We start from the raw sequence: 16,253 nt of genomic DNA on the forward strand, positions 1-16,253 counted from the left end.
AGGAGCAAAAGGATTTCTAACTAAGCGGTTATGGAAAAATGAGAATTTTTGCATTTTAAAATGAACTACATTTCGTTTAATATCTGCGCCTTATATGTGTAACCATATGTAACGTAATTACTCATAAGTGTGCCAGAAACAACGTTTTCTCAATGAGACCTTGTTGCAAGGACATGACGTAAGTGACGTCACTACCCAGTCGATGACGGTTTTATCGTCATCAAAACTGGTTCTGGCGGAGAGGGAAGGAAGTTAAAACCAGTTTTACGCGACGTTAGTCCGTATTTTCTTTCTTGGCTGTGAAACAAGGTCTCATTTAAATTTTTAAACAGAGATGTTAAACAGAGGCACACTTATGAGTAATTATGTTACATATGGTGTAACATAAGTAACGTAATAGTACTAACAAGGAGACAGCCCGAGGTGTAACGCACCGATTTTGTTGAAACTCGGTATATGGTAGAGACCTTCGTGTAATTTGAACAAGTTGGCAAGCCAAAATATACCTATCCTCGGAAGAGTTTTTAATTTTCAATGAAGCGTAACTGTATCAGTGGTTCTGCGGTAGAACACTCAACTGTCGTTCAAGAGGGCTCGGGTTCGAATCCCGGCCGATTAAAAAGTTATACTACACCCAATGACAAAAAGAGGGCGCTTTTGGAAAAACCTTTTCCCTAATTCTGAGAAACTGCGTACGCAGTGATTACCCTTTGCCTCGAAAATGTGAACGCGTTCGCAGACCTGACAGACAGACAGACCCACCCACAGACAGACACGGTGGTTGTATAACCCCTCCTAGGGTACAAAGTTCCCTCGGAGAGGTAAAAACCCTGAAGGGAAATATCTCCATAGGCAACCGTTTGGCCATGGCAACCAAAAATATTTTTGACAACACAAAATTGAAATTTTCTCATTGAAAATACCATGGGAATCTAATCAATGAAATGAAATTTTGGAAACGTCGTTAGTCTTTGGGTCACTATTGTCTTTCGGTTTACAAAAAATGTACTGTTAAATTGAAAATTAGATTTAACGTAAAGTGACATTTTTAAATTGAAAGATAATTTAATGTAAAGATAACTTAATTTAAACTACGAGGCAGTCTCGAAAAACTCCTAATTCTTCACCTACGATTAAGTGAACCCGAGATGGCAGAGATTTTGGCAACTGGCCCAATGAGGATCGTGCCAAGAACACCAAAAATTAATTTAAACTTTATTTAAATTCCACTGTAGATATATCCCTTTAGGTTGACACCGGAACAATAATGTCGCGATAGTAAAACGCAATATTAAAAAGATTTTAATTTAATTTAAAATTCATATTTTAATTCAATAGCGAGAGATATATCGAATTACTTCTATATAGTGTTGTTAATTTTCCGGAAAAATAAAATACGGAAAAATTTCCAGAAAATCAGATAATAAAAAATTTAAACAAATTAATTTTTAAGGGTTTTTAATGTTTTTAACTTTTTATCGATGTCAAATGTCTAATATCAGTAAACATACTACAAAACATTAGTAGTGTTAAATTTTAATTCAGTTTAAACTAGTCTATAAAAAACATTAGTTTCAAACTAGTCTAGAGGTTTAGTTTTATTTTTAGATTAGAAAAAATTAGGCGAAAATGCCGCTTTATTTAAATTTGCAAACAATATATTAGACTAATCATGGAATGAAAACTTTTGTTATTTTTTCCGAAAATTTTCCTGAAAAAAAGGCCTCGGTCATTTTCCGACTTAAAACACTACTTCTATAAAAACTCAACCGTAAAGGTGGTTTCTAATTCTTTCGGAGAAGGGTGAAGGGGTGTTTTGGGCCACGTGTGACCTGTCAATCGTATCCTGTAAGTGTCAGTCACGCTAGCTTCCGAGTCAGGGGTTGACGAAAGTGACAAAAGTGAAACGCGAGGGTCCCCTAGCTCACCCCACGATCACCAAACCCCGCGATAGCCTACGAAAAACGACTACCATCAATAACTTTTCTTAAATCAATATAGTAATCCGTACGCTTAATTCAATTTATGTAAATAAATTAAGTAATTAGTGAATTTATTAATTTTAAATAACAGAGAAGTCTCAATGTTTTCAGTGTTTTTAACTATACAATTTTAAAATTTCTGATAAAATTAAATTCCCTGACTTTTAAGTCTAAATTGGGCCCTTTTTATTAACGGCGTATTTTATATTCCCAGCTAGAATTAAATACCCTAACGTTTAAGCCAAAATTGGGCACTTTCTATTAACTGTATATTTTATATTTTCAGTTAGAATGAAATTCCCCGACTTTTAAGCCAAAATCTGGCACTTTTTATTAACTGTATATTTTATATTTCCAGTTAGAATGAAATTCCCCGACTTTTAAGCCAAAATCTGGCACTTTTTACTAACTGTATATTTTAGATTTCCAGTTAGAATGAAATTCCCCGACTTTTAAGCCAAAATCTGGCACTTTTTATTAACTGTATATTTTATATTTCCAGTTAGCATGAAATTCCCCGACTTTTAAGCCAAAATCTGGCACTTTTTACTAACTGTATATTTTATATTTCCAGTTAGAATGAAATTCCCCGACTTTTAAGCCAAAATCTGGCACTTTTTATTAACTGTATATTTTATATTTCCAGTTAGAATGAAATTCCCCGACTTTTAAGCCAAAATCTGGCACTTTTTACTAACTGTATATTTTATATTTCCAGTTAGAATGAAATTCCCCGACTTTTAAGCCAAAATCTGGCACTTTTTACTAACTGTATATTTTATATTTCCAGTTAGAATGAAATTCCCCGACTTTTAAGCCAAAATCTGGCACTTTTTACTAACTGTATATTTTATATTTCCAGTTAGAATGAAATTCCCCGACTTTTAAGCCAAAATCTGGCACTTTTTACTAACTGTATATTTTATATTTCCAGTTAGAATGAAATTCCCCGACTTTTAAGCCAAAATCTGGCACTTTTTACTAACTGTATATTTTATATTTCCAGTTAGAATGAAATTCCCCGACTTTTAAGCCAAAATCTGGCACTTTTTATTAACTGTATATTTTATATTTCCAGTTAGAATGAAATTCCCCGACTTTTAAGCCAAAATCTGGCACTTTTTACTAACTGTATATTTTATATTTCCAGTTAGAATGAAATTCCCCGACTTTTAAGCCAAAATCTGGCACTTTTTATTAACTGTATATTTTATATTTCCAGTTAGAATGAAATTCCCCGACTTTTAAGCCAAAATCTGGCACTTTTTACTAACTGTATATTTTATATTTCCAGTTAGAATGAAATTCCCCGACTTTTAAGCCAAAATCTGGCACTTTTTACTAACTGTATATTTTATATTTCCAGTTAGAATGAAATTCCCCGACTTTTAAGCCAAAATCTGGCACTTTTTACTAACTGTATATTTTATATTTCCAGTTAGAATGAAATTCCCCGACTTTTAAGCCAAAATCTGGCACTTTTTACTAACTGTATATTTTATATTTCCAGTTAGAATGAAATTCCCCGACTTTTAAGCCAAAATCTGGCACTTTTTACTAACTGTATATTTTATATTTCCAGTTAGAATGAAATTCCCCGACTTTTAAGCCAAAATCTGGCACTTTTTACTAACTGTATATTTTATATTTCCAGTTAGAATGAAATTCCCCGACTTTTAAGCCAAAATCTGGCACTTTTTACTAACTGTATATTTTATATTTCCAGTTAGAATGAAATTCCCCGACTTTTAAGCCAAAATCTGGCACTTTTTACTAACTGTATATTTTATATTTCCAGTTAGAATGAAATTCCCCGACTTTTAAGCCAAAATCTGGCACTTTTTATTAACTGTATATTTTATATTTCCAGTTAGAATGAAATTCCCCGACTTTTAAGCCAAAATCTGGCACTTTTTACTAACTGTATATTTTATATTTCCAGTTAGAATGAAATTCCCCGACTTTTAAGCCAAAATCTGGCACTTTTTACTAACTGTATATTTTATATTTCCAGTTAGAATGAAATTCCCTGACTTTTAAGCCAAAATCTGGCACTTTTTACTAACTGTATATTTTATATTTCCAGTTAGAATGAAATTCCCCGACTTTTAAGCCAAAATCTGGCACTTTTTACTAACTGTATATTTTATATTTCCAGTTAGAATGAAATTCCCCGACTTTTAAGCCAAAATCTGGCACTTTTTACTAACTGTATATTTTAGATTTCCAGTTAGAATGAAATTCCCTGACTTTTTTAACAGTTCTTACAATTACCTGACCTGAATGTAACAGCTTTTCTGTAAGTATAAACAAGCTACATTTGAACCTTTCAAGAATGTTTTCAGATATTTAACTTAAGCATTTTTTTACATCTGGCCTGGTACGATACCACAAAACCAAACATTACGAATGTACCAAAAATAAAATTTGCCAGCTTTATATATTATTGACTATAAGCTTTCCCCAAAACCTAAATTTCCGCCAACAACAGTGTACGTACAGGCGTTAATATGAATAAATATATTTTCCCCCATTGGCGAAATTTGGGTCTTTGAACTTAATAACAAATCCAAACCGTACAAAAATCGGCTGCGCTAATTTTCGGTACCGGTACACAAATTGGCGAACACCTACCAAGTTGGGAATACGATAAAAATTACGCGAAATAAAATTACCGAAAAAAACCCAAAGTTCGATTCCAGTTTGAAATTCGACGTTATTACCGGATGGAATACGAAGAAAATCGTTATAAATATAATTAATGCTCTTCGTATCAAATTTCACCGCTTCCTCGAAGGCTGGAGAGGCGGAATTCGGCGCCTATCAGTTTATTTTAGTTTATATTTTACAGATTAAAATTATGTCTGCGCAAAAAATTATCGCCGTAGATGGTTGGAATAACTTTCCCGGATTAGAGTGGACTTTGGATTGTGACTCCCTCAATTCTGATTTAATTAGAACACGGTGCTTAATTATTACAGTCTCTCTCGTATTTTAATTGCGCTTGGTTCCAAAGTTCGCCTATGCTGTTTTCCTTTGCGAGTGAAAGCAGTCATAGGGCAAAAACCGTCGTTCTCGATGCGTTGGTTTTAACCGGTTCAAATTTCGTTACTTTTTTCAATTTTAATCATTTAGCAACGCCCTTTCTTAGGAAGTATACATGGTGTTTCAGAAGGTTATGCAAAAATTTTAAGGAATAGATTGATTTACAATTTTTAATGGGCAGAGACAACTTTAAAGGGGTAAAATTCATCCGAGGTAACGTGGTGATGGCGTTATTTGTTAGTAGATGGCGCTCTGATAGCAACATGACGTCATAAATTTAATTTTCAACGATTGGTTGAAAGTTTTCAGTTTTTAGTGGAGAACGGTTTTGTCGAGATTTAAAATACAAAATAGTGTTGTAAGTCGGTAAATTTCCCGCTCGGAAAATTAAAACATTAAAAACCCTTGAAAAGTAATATATGTTTAAATTTTTTATTTTTCCGGAAAATTAACAACCCTATACAAAATTAACTTCCCTGATTGGATAGTTTAAAATTGTATTATAGTGCCTTCTATGGCGGAGAGTGTTAACTACTGTTAAAATTATTGTTAATTTAAATTACAAAAATTATATATTTTTAATAAGAATTTAAAGTATTATAATTTAGTAATTAATAAATAACTTTTTTAAAAAAGTTTATTTTTCATAAACTTTATAGTGTCGCCATCTACCTCAAACATTATTAAATAGGAAGGTACCTCGGGTGGATTTCGTCCCTTTTTGCATATTTCCCCGTGAATGCGTCTATTGTAGGGGGTGAGTATGCCTGTTTTTTTTTTCATTTTCCTACGATGAGTTAAAAGAGCGCCAGAGAGCTTCAAAGTGTGGCCAACTAGCCCCTGGAAGTAGGCTGCAATAAGCGCAATACCAAGCAGCGGGGAACATTAAGGTTTGGGTTCGTGTGAGAGGTAAAAAAGGACTTAAACAAATCGAGGTAACCAGCGTCCAAAGGAAACTTAAACAGTATTTTAAGTTCCTGCTGCATACTTCTCAACTCACCCCCTACAACTTCTTGAATGTTTTCCTTAACCTTTTGAAACACTCTGTATCCGGTATAACTGTCTAAATTGTCTAAAGTTGTCTAAAAATAAAATTTGGTAAAGATTGCCCTATAACCATGAATATTTTGAACCACTAGTTACCACTTAATTTCCACTAAGCGAGTCTTGAGATGAGGTTCCCATGTTATTTTCAATGGAAATAATTCCAAATCATGTTGTCAAAACAGTTTTCGGTTGCCATGGTAAAACGAAAGCCCGTCGCAACTTTTCCCTTGCAGGTTTTTTAAGGTACATGGAGGTGTACACTATACCCGAGTTTGAACAAAATCGGTGATTATCACCTCGGGTCGTCTATTTGGTCCGAGTTTCGCGTCTTTTGGTTTGCTCGAAGACCTATCGGTACGAGCTATTTGTAAGTTTTTAAATTTCTTCAAATTTGTTTAGGGTTTAGCTTTTTTATCCCTTTTCTTAATGGACTTACCTACTTATTCGCTAATTTTTTCATCCTTTACAATGCAGTACATAGGTCGTTCCTTTTAACGTTACATTCCTTGTAAGTTCACTTAGGTAATTTATTCCACATTTTCCACTCCACCACTACGGTAACACTGGACCTAGCGGGAGTTGATTTATATTCGTAACCATTTAGATGGTCTTGTTGTAGCCTAATTCCGGTAGAATTATATAACATTTCTTAACCAAAAACATTACGTCACAGAAACATTATTTATCTTGTGACGTCACATAAACATTATATATCTTGTGCCGTCACATAAACGTTATATAATTTGTGCCGTCACAGAAACGTAATATAACTTGTGCCGTCAAAGAAACGTTATATAACTTGTGCCGTCACAGAAACATTATATATCTTGTGCCGTCTCATAAACGTTATATAACTTGTGCCGTCACATAAACATTATATATCTTGTGCCGTCACAGAAACGTTATATAACTTGTGCCGTCACAGAAACGTTATATAACTTGTGCCGTCACAGAAACATTATATATCTTGTGCCGTCTCATAAACGTTATATAACTTGTGCCGTCACAGAAACGTTATATAACTTTTGCCGTCACAGAAACGTTATATAATTTGTGCCGTCACATAAACATTATATATCTTGTGCCGTCACAGAAACGTTATATAACTTGTCACAGAAACATTATATAACTTGTGCCGTCACAGAAATATTACGTATCTTGTGCCGTCACAGAAACATTATATATCTTGTGCCGTCACAGAAACGTTATATAACTTGTGCCGTCACAGAAACGTAGTACATCATATTTCTAACTTTTTCTGAAATGTATTTTATAAAAAACCTCAATTTCCGATTTAAAAAGCAAACTGGATCCGGATAACGTCGCGAAGGATAAACTATCCAGCAGTCGAAAGCTGGTGCCCCCGAAACAAAATGTTCGTTTCTGGAAACGATTAAAAAGTTTCCGTTTGGCGAGACTGTGCGCGGCACTAAATGAGAGGAGACATTCACTCAACACTAAAAACCGCAGCGGCGTTGTATTTACGTGACCTGTAGCGCCGTCTCACGCGGGATGGAGTTCCTCTACAAAGATGCTCTCAGAAGAGCGAGAGGCTGAAGAGGAGGAGCTAGGAGTCAGTGAGGATGCGAAAGAGATTTTCACGCGCCGCGAGATTCTCGCGGAGGGCGGCTCGGCCAGATAGAAGACATTGAAAATGGAAAGAGGCCAGAGCCAAACTTCCTGCTATTTAAAAAGAGACGGGAGGTTTCGTAGGGCCGGGGAGGCTGAGAAAAGATGTCAGCCGGCAGAGTAAAACTTGGAAAAATAAACAAAGTTTCACTTCCTGCATGCGGGCGAGGGTACGGAAAGCGTAGAGTCAAAAGCAATTGAAGATATTTTACTTTATAATTTACTTAGTATTACTGTTCCGTTACAATGATAAGGAATTGATAATATGGAATCGTCCGAATTGATTGCGTTGGGTTTTATCGCTGTTGAATATGCAAAATAGATCTAATTAAGGCGAGACTAAAAATGTAAGTACGGTGATTTCACAATGAAATTTGATTATCAAAAAGTACTTCAAAAATAATCCCAACCTAGTTTCTTGATTTTCTAATTATTTTTATACTCGTAAATTTTGAGGTTTTAAAATTTGTTTTAAAGAAATTTCAAGATTTTAGAATAATTTTTCTTTAAACTAAGTTAATTTACCCCTTTTTTCATACAAAAATTCTGGTTCTTGTGAACTTACAACAGAATTTTAGATACATTCTATCGGACGAAAAAATTGGACAACTAGTTGAGTCAGCTCCAGTTGGTTCAACTAGTTGGTAAGTTTGAATAGAAATTGAACAACTATAGTTGCATGAACTCAAAATAGCAGAACTAGGTAGAATTTCTAAAAGGGGCTTTATTTTTAGATTTTTCAAATCCATCGCGACTTGCGCTGCCATATAAACTTTTGAAACATTTGGGCCCGGAATGTGAAATAATGAAATTAATCAATTTTCTTCTTTTAAATATGATTTTTGTTTATTTCTTAATTTATTGATTTTAATACATTTAATTGTCATTTTCTTCTCTGATTGATGTATACTTTATTTCTATCGGACGATGCAAACTAAATTTGAATTTAATGTTATATTAACTTAATTAGTTGATTTGAAATTTTGAACTATTAGCAAACCGATTTCCCGGATATTTCCAGGTTTTCCCACTGATATTTCCCGAATATTTCCAGGTGCAAAATAATATCTTATTGTAATTGAGGGATAGAGTTAGCTATATCATGATAGATATTTAAAATAAATTGGTTCCATATTATAATATAAAAATAATTAATTAAGTCAAATCTTTAATAAGAAAACTTATTGATGTAAATTTATACTTTTTAGGGAAAATATTCTGAATCCTCATAAATTTCCCTGACTTTTCCAATTCCCTGATATTTCCAGGTTGTCCATGATTTCCAGGTCTGAATGAAACCTGTTATTTAAAAAAAACCTTCCATTGAAATCAGCCAACCAGTAGCTAATAGACGCTTAAATAAAACCTGTTCAGCGATTTGCCTAGAAGTAGTAATACAGAGAGCCAGGACCTACTTGTAAAAGCGTTTTCTTTTAAAGCACTGCTTCAATACAGAAGGGCTCATGCAATTTCGGACGCACCCCTGAAAAAATGCGTGCGCTCTATCAACTTTAACCTTACAATTAAACTAAAATAAACAAAGTGACTATTTTATTCAGTGACTCGCGCATGCGCGTAGGTGGAATATGAAAATGACAGTGGCATTTATTGAAGGAATATTTCAATAGTTGTTTCTATAAAATAAAATTAATAAAAAGTAAATAAAAATGTTTATCTTACGTCACAAGGCACAGCTTTATTAGTATATTCCGAGGGGCAGGTCACTTCCTTGATTAACGACGCACCCCTCAAAAGATTAAATCCGATTTAATCGTGATTATTTTGATTAAATACAATTTGATCACGATTAAGTTGATTAAATCACGTTTAATCATGATTAGAATGTTTAAATCTGATTAAAATGATTAAATCTAATTAAAATGATTAAATCTAATTTAAACGATTAAATCTAATTAAAATGATTAAATCTAATTAAAATGATTAAATCTAATTAAAACGATTAAATCTAATTAAAAAGATTATATCATGATTAGAATGATTAAATCTCGTTTAAATGATTAAATCCTGATTAAAAAGATTAGATCATGATTAGAATGATTAAATCTCATTTAAATCGTGATTAGATTTTTTAATCTTGATTACTCTGATTTAATCACGATTACCCTGATTTAATCATTTAACTATGATTAAGACGCACCCAAAATGGAAGTGACCTGCCCCTCGGTATATTCTTCGCACGCGCGATTTTCACGCGCCCTATAAAAATACTTATTTATCTGGCGACTGTAGCGCGTGCTCGTAGACTGTGACGTAAGAAGCACATTGAAACAAGAACACCCCGTTACTTGATAAGAAAAACTATTCCCTTTAATAGAATTTTTCTGTCGAATAAAATATGAACCCTATCCAATAATGTCACAGCACTGTCAAAGACGTCAGCGGTTAATTATTATCAGTGAAACAAAAATTAATATATAAATTAAAAGCTTTTTTTTTATCTCGCCAGACAGAAAAAAAAAGCGTGAAGGAAGTCATTTTTGATAAACACTCGTCGAGAGGCAATCCACAAAAGAAACAAAGCTACGACTAGGGGTACAGTTTAGGCGGTGCGAAGCCTTCGCTTATGCAAATGCCGCTTTAACATGGCACACGGAAATGGTATAAGAGCGGCAACCGGCCTAATCAGCAGTAGCACGTCGATTTCAATAATGCAATACATCAACCCTAAAAAGCGTTTAATAATGTCACTCGTAGCAGAAGCCGATGGTTAGCCCCCTCCCCGGGCGGTTGGGTAGCTATAGCTGATAACGCGGTCGTTTCCCAAATAAAATTATCTTGTTCAGTATTGATAGTTGTTTATAAGTTTACCACCACCACCCGTTAGAAATCTCGAGTGTGCCACTGCCAAATCAAGTTTCTTCCCCCGAAATGTTATGTTATAATTCCGCGATAACACACTTCGACTTTTTTGACGTTTGACTTAATTTGGACACATGCAGTCTTATTTTTGACCCAAGTTTATTCATTTACATTTTACACATTTGCTATATCCTCATTTATTTGTTTTTCGGCATGAGGATATTTACCCTAAATTTTGTATAATATTTTGGATTTGTGGATTATTCATTTCGTACGTGATTTTGGATTTTACCCACATTTTGTACGGGATTTTTAGATTTGTGGTTTTTTCCCACTTTTCTATGGAATTTTTTATTTATACCCACATTTTGTATGGGATTTTGGATTTATGGTATTATATTCACATTTTGTACGGGATTTTGGATTTATACTCACATTTTGTACGGGATTTTGGATTTATACTCACATTTTATATGAGATTTTGGATTTATACTCACATTTCGTACGGGATTTGTGGATTTTTACCCACTTTTTTTCGAGGTTTGTGTATTTTTACCCACTTTTGTATGGCATTTTGAATTTGAGGATTTTTACCCACATTTTGTTAGGGGTTTTTGGATTGGAGGATTATAAACTGCGCGCGGTTTTGGCCCATGACCGACACCTTAGGTGCATTGGTTTCTTCTCAATAATTTAAAACCTGATTAATTTTGGTTGAAATATATTTAAAACAACATTATTTACTTGATAGATGATTTCCTTGTATCAGTGAAGCCAAATAAAATTTAAATTAATTGAAATTAATTACTACTTTGATTTTGGCTAGGATTAACTTTTTAAACCACGTATCTATAATTTATATTGTTCCTAATTAACTTTAACCTGGATAAATTTTCCCTGACCTTTTTAAAGGACAAAATTTGTGAATCTTCAGGTTATAGTTGAAATTCCCTGATATTTCCCCGACTTTATAGCCCTACTTTCCCTGGGGACGTTTTAACACGAAAAAACACAAAACTAAGAATCAATTTACAATATAAAATTTAGGAAGTCGATCTAGTTTGCATAAGTGCAGACTCCACCCACAATTAAAAGGCCATCTATCGTCTCAAATCGACACTAAGCAACGAAATTGTTTATCTGTTTGTATACCTGGTAGTACGGGAGATATCTGACAAACGGCATTCATATGATAGGCTCAGTGCAAGGACGATTGCAAAAGCTTCGGTGTAAATGCGCTTTTTCCATTTCGAACTACATAATCGTTATTTCCTAATTTCCATATTGATCAGTTTTTAATTAGGCCACGGTGTAATCAACGGAAAATGTTATATTCCACAGCGCTTTTATATTAAAAAAAAAACTATCGAATTTTTGAAATTACTCAAAATTGACATTTCGTATCACTGGAAAAGCAAAAATTATAACGCCCACCCACGACAGTTCGCGTTGGAAAATATCACCGTACCTATGTCGAACATCGGAGATTAAGCAAGTCGGGATTAAACGCGTAGGTTTAAACGCCTAAAGCGAATAAAATTAATTATTTCGTAGAAACAATATTTTCAAGTTCCCCTGATCTTTTTAGGCGAAATTTTTAACTTCATATTTTGTAGAAGGTAATTATTTTATTTCATCTACTAATTTATTATAAGCTAATAAATTTAACTAAAAACAATTTATTGCAATCGTAATTTTGTAGAGCACATTCTTATATTTTACAAATTATTAAAAAAATTGACATTTAGTCCTAATGAATTTTAGTTAATGAATTTCCTTATTTATATTTTAGTATAAAGTTGATTGTTGATAATCATGAAATTAACCACAGACCTACAGTAAAATTAGCATAATAATTTTTTTTAAATAAATTAAAATTCAATGAGTTTTTAGACCTACTTTAAAATACATAACTTTCCTGATTTCCAGACCTGTGGCAACCCTGCAATATTATTTATCTGAGTTTTATGTTTTATGAAAATAAAATTCTCAATGAATATACCGGCTACAAGGTTGACTTACACGTTTTATCGTAGGACTTAACCCCAGTATTACGAAAGCTGCCAGACACGACTAAAAATGACAAAGTAGGCGTAGTTATTATAATATCTGGGGACAAAGTTACACACGCTAACGCCAAACGATTCAAAAATAGAGAAAATTGTGCTTTTGTTTTGAAAACAATAATAATAAAATAAATAAATTAATAGTAATATTTAATTTATGTAAAATGATTATAAAAATCAAATAACAATAAACCGGAACCTTTGTATTTATAATTTAAAATTATAAATATTAAAAACAGTACGTCTACAAAACATGACGCAAATAATTACGAAATTCAGACGTAAATAATTCCAAACTCAGACGCAAAGAATGCCAAAATTCAGACGAAAATAATATAAAAATTCAAACGCAATGAATGCCAAAATTAAGACGCAAATAATTCCAGAATTCACACGAAACTAGTGCCGAAATTCAGACGCAAATAATTCCAAAATTCAGTCGCAACTAGTGCCGAAATTCAGACGCAAAGAATTCACAAATTCAAACGAAAATAATGCCAAAATTCAAACGCAAATAATTCTCAAAATTCATACGTAAATAATGACCAAAATTGAGACGCAAATTATTCTCAAAATTGAGACGCAAATAATTCTCAAAATTCATACGTAAATAATGACCAAAATTGAGACGCAAATTATTCTCAAAATTGAGACGCAAATAATTCTCAAAATTCAGACGTAAATAATTCTCAAAATTCAGACGTAAATAATTCCAAACTCAGACGCAAAGAATGCCAAAATTCAGACGAAAATAATATAAAAATTCAAACGCAATGAATGCCAAAATTAAGACGCAAATAATTCCAAAATTCACACGCAACTAGTGCCGAAATTCAGACGCCAATATTTCAAAATTCAGACGTAAATATTTCCAAACTCAGACGCAATGAATGCCAAAATTCAGATGAAAATAATAGAAAAATTCAGACGCGATGAATGCCAAAGTTCAGACGAAAATAATATAAAAATTCAGACGCAATTAATGCCAAAATTCAGACGCAAATAATTCCAAAATTCACACGCAACTAGTGCCGAAATTCAGACGCAAAGAATTCAAAAATTCAGACGTAAATAATTCCAAACTCAGACGCAAAGAATGCCAAAATTCAGACGCAATGAATGCTAAAATTCAGACGCAATGAATGCTAAAATTCAGACGCAATGAATGCTAAAATTCAGACGCAATGAATGCTAAAATTCAGACGCAATGAATGCTAAAATTCAGACGAAAATAATATAAAAATTCAGGCGAAAGTAATATAAAAATTCAGACGAAAATAATATAAAAATTCAGACGAAAATAATATAAAAATTCAGACGTGATGAATGCCAAAATTCAGACGCAATGAATGCTAAAATTCAGACGCAATGAATGCTAAAATTCAGACGCAATGAATGCTAAAATTCAGACGAAAATAATATAAAAATTCAGACGAAAATAATATAAAAATTCAGACGCAATGAATGCTAAAATTCAGACGCAATGAATGCTAAAATTCAGACGCAATGAATGCTAAAATTCAGACGAAAATAATATAAAAATTCAGACGAAAATAATATAAAAATTCAGACGAAAATAATATAAAAATTCAGACGAAAATAATATAAAAATTCAGACGCGATGAATGCCAAAATTCAGACGCAATGAATGCCAAAATTCAGACGCAATGAATGCTAAAATTCAGACGCAATGAATGCTAAAATTCAGACGAAAATAATATAAAAATTCAGACGAAAATAATATAAAAATTCAGACGAAAATAATATAAAAATTCAGACGCAAATAATTCCTAAATTCAGACGCAAATAATTCCCAAATTCAGACGCAAACTTAAGAAATAAAAGCAAAAACCTGCCACCGGAAATTTGAAATGACCAGATTGAATTTGTTCTGTGTGTCTAAATAATATAAAAAGGTGTTAAGGAAATGGCGAAACGCGAAAGAACAAGGCAAATCTTATTCTTGTTTTAGAAAATGGGGGCCCCATTTGAGGTTTGAGGGGGGAGTACTCGACACCCCCGAACATCCATCTCCTCTCCTTGCGGGGGGGGGCGGAATGGGAACCATAAAAACACCCATACCCTCCCATATTGCACCCCCCCCCCCCCCCCCAAGAAGGAGCAAAAAATATTCTCTAAATCTGTGGACATGGGTTTTTAGGTTAAGAAGAAAGGAGGGGGGGTCCAGAAAATGCTAAAAAAAAGCAATTTGGAATAAACTAAATTTGTCGCACATCTGGGTACGATTATACTTGGCATGGCAGGCAGCTTTGGTTTTTTTTCTAGAAGTAATCAGTTGGAAATACCCCGTATTTATCAACGTAACGTTCTTTGCAAATTTCGAATTATAAGTAATAAAGTCGTACTGACAATAAAAGCGAAAAACCAGTTTCTTTTGAAAATTTTCAATGACTCCGCTTATCCGGGTGTGTTCGGTGTTGGGTCTTTGTGGTCAACTCGAAAGGAGCGAGCACTTTTCCTGTAATTACGCCACCGACATGTGTCAGCGAAATGGATGGACAATTAGCGGATAATTTGTAAATAGAAAATATAATTGGTAACCGCCAGGTGTGGGCCGGATCTGAAAATTTTCCTCGCTCTAATTTTGAAAATAATTTCGACATCGTCGCGATTATCATAATGAAATTTAAAAGTGGCCAACTACGCGCCAAACGCGGGTACAAAATAGGCCTTAGTTCGGTATTAATAATTATCGCGTTAATCGTCGATTTCGGGGTTTAAAACTATTTATAGATGAAATCTGGGTTCCTTTAAGGTTACCCGATGGAGTGAAGCTTTAATTATTAACGCAAAAGGAATAGACGGCGAGAAATAAACATTGGAAATCGCGCCGTAGACGCGAAAAGCCAAGCAGACGGCTCGGCTCTCGGGTAGCAGAAGCCGGCTGAGTGGGAAACAGCGTTGTCGCTCGCCGCCGCCGCGAGGGAGAGCGAGGCTTAAAAACGTAACGAATGAAGAGCTTACTCACCGATTACTCAACGGCCCAATCACTCCTGTTTCGGAAAACACAAAAAGCGATCCGCACACAGTCGCAAATAATTTACACAACACTGACACGAGATTCGTAGAAAGAGATTGTTATTGAAATACGTCGAGACGATTCTTGGAAGCTAAAATCTTCCGGAGTTCGCGCACGGCCGCGCGATAGAGACTGGGTTTGATAATCAAACGCGGGAACACATGACGAAGACGCAAAATACGAGAAGGCGCGCGTCGACTATCACGGCTGTGTGGGTTCACGCGCTTCAGTCAAGAATTCGACTCCGGGGCGCGCGCGTGCTCGCGCTATCCGTCATTCACCGCCGACGAATTTAGGCGCTGCAGTCGCTTTTTATTTTTAGCAGGCGCGGGCGTGAAAAATCTCGGAGCGCGCGCGGGACGAGATACAAACAACAAATCTTTAGAACGAGAGAGACGAATAAAAAAGCGGACTGGCAACCGTCCACGAATCTGTCGGTTTGAAAAAAGAAATATAGTTTAAACGAGAGAGAGAAAAAACGACTCGATAATATTGTCCTTGTTATTTACACACGCTCAATCCAATCGGGAGTGTTTTGGCGCGTCGCGAAGCCGAAAACGAAAAGCGAAACGGTTTGATCGACGGAAGACAGTCGACGCAAAAAGCGCGCGATGAAAATGTGAC

The 16,253-nt window shown here is 34.3% G+C and overlaps 1 protein-coding gene across 1 annotated transcript in view; it reads right to left on the reverse strand.

The window, feature by feature from the left end:
* zfh2 (Zn finger homeodomain 2) overlaps window positions 1-15,807 on the reverse strand; it is a 145,335-nt gene extending 129,528 nt beyond the window's left edge. The window contains exon 1 of the mRNA XM_090168370.1: window positions 15,579-15,807. The gene's annotated coding sequence lies outside the window, so the exon portion shown is untranslated. The remainder of the gene's footprint in view (window positions 1-15,578) is intronic.
* Window positions 15,808-16,253: the final 446 nt, after the last annotated feature.

The sequence above is a fragment of the Leiobunum rupestre genome, chromosome 3 (assembly GCF_980474605.1).
Source record: "Leiobunum rupestre chromosome 3, qqLeiRupe1.1.hap1, whole genome shotgun sequence".
Taxonomy (NCBI): domain Eukaryota; kingdom Metazoa; phylum Arthropoda; class Arachnida; order Opiliones; family Sclerosomatidae; genus Leiobunum; species Leiobunum rupestre.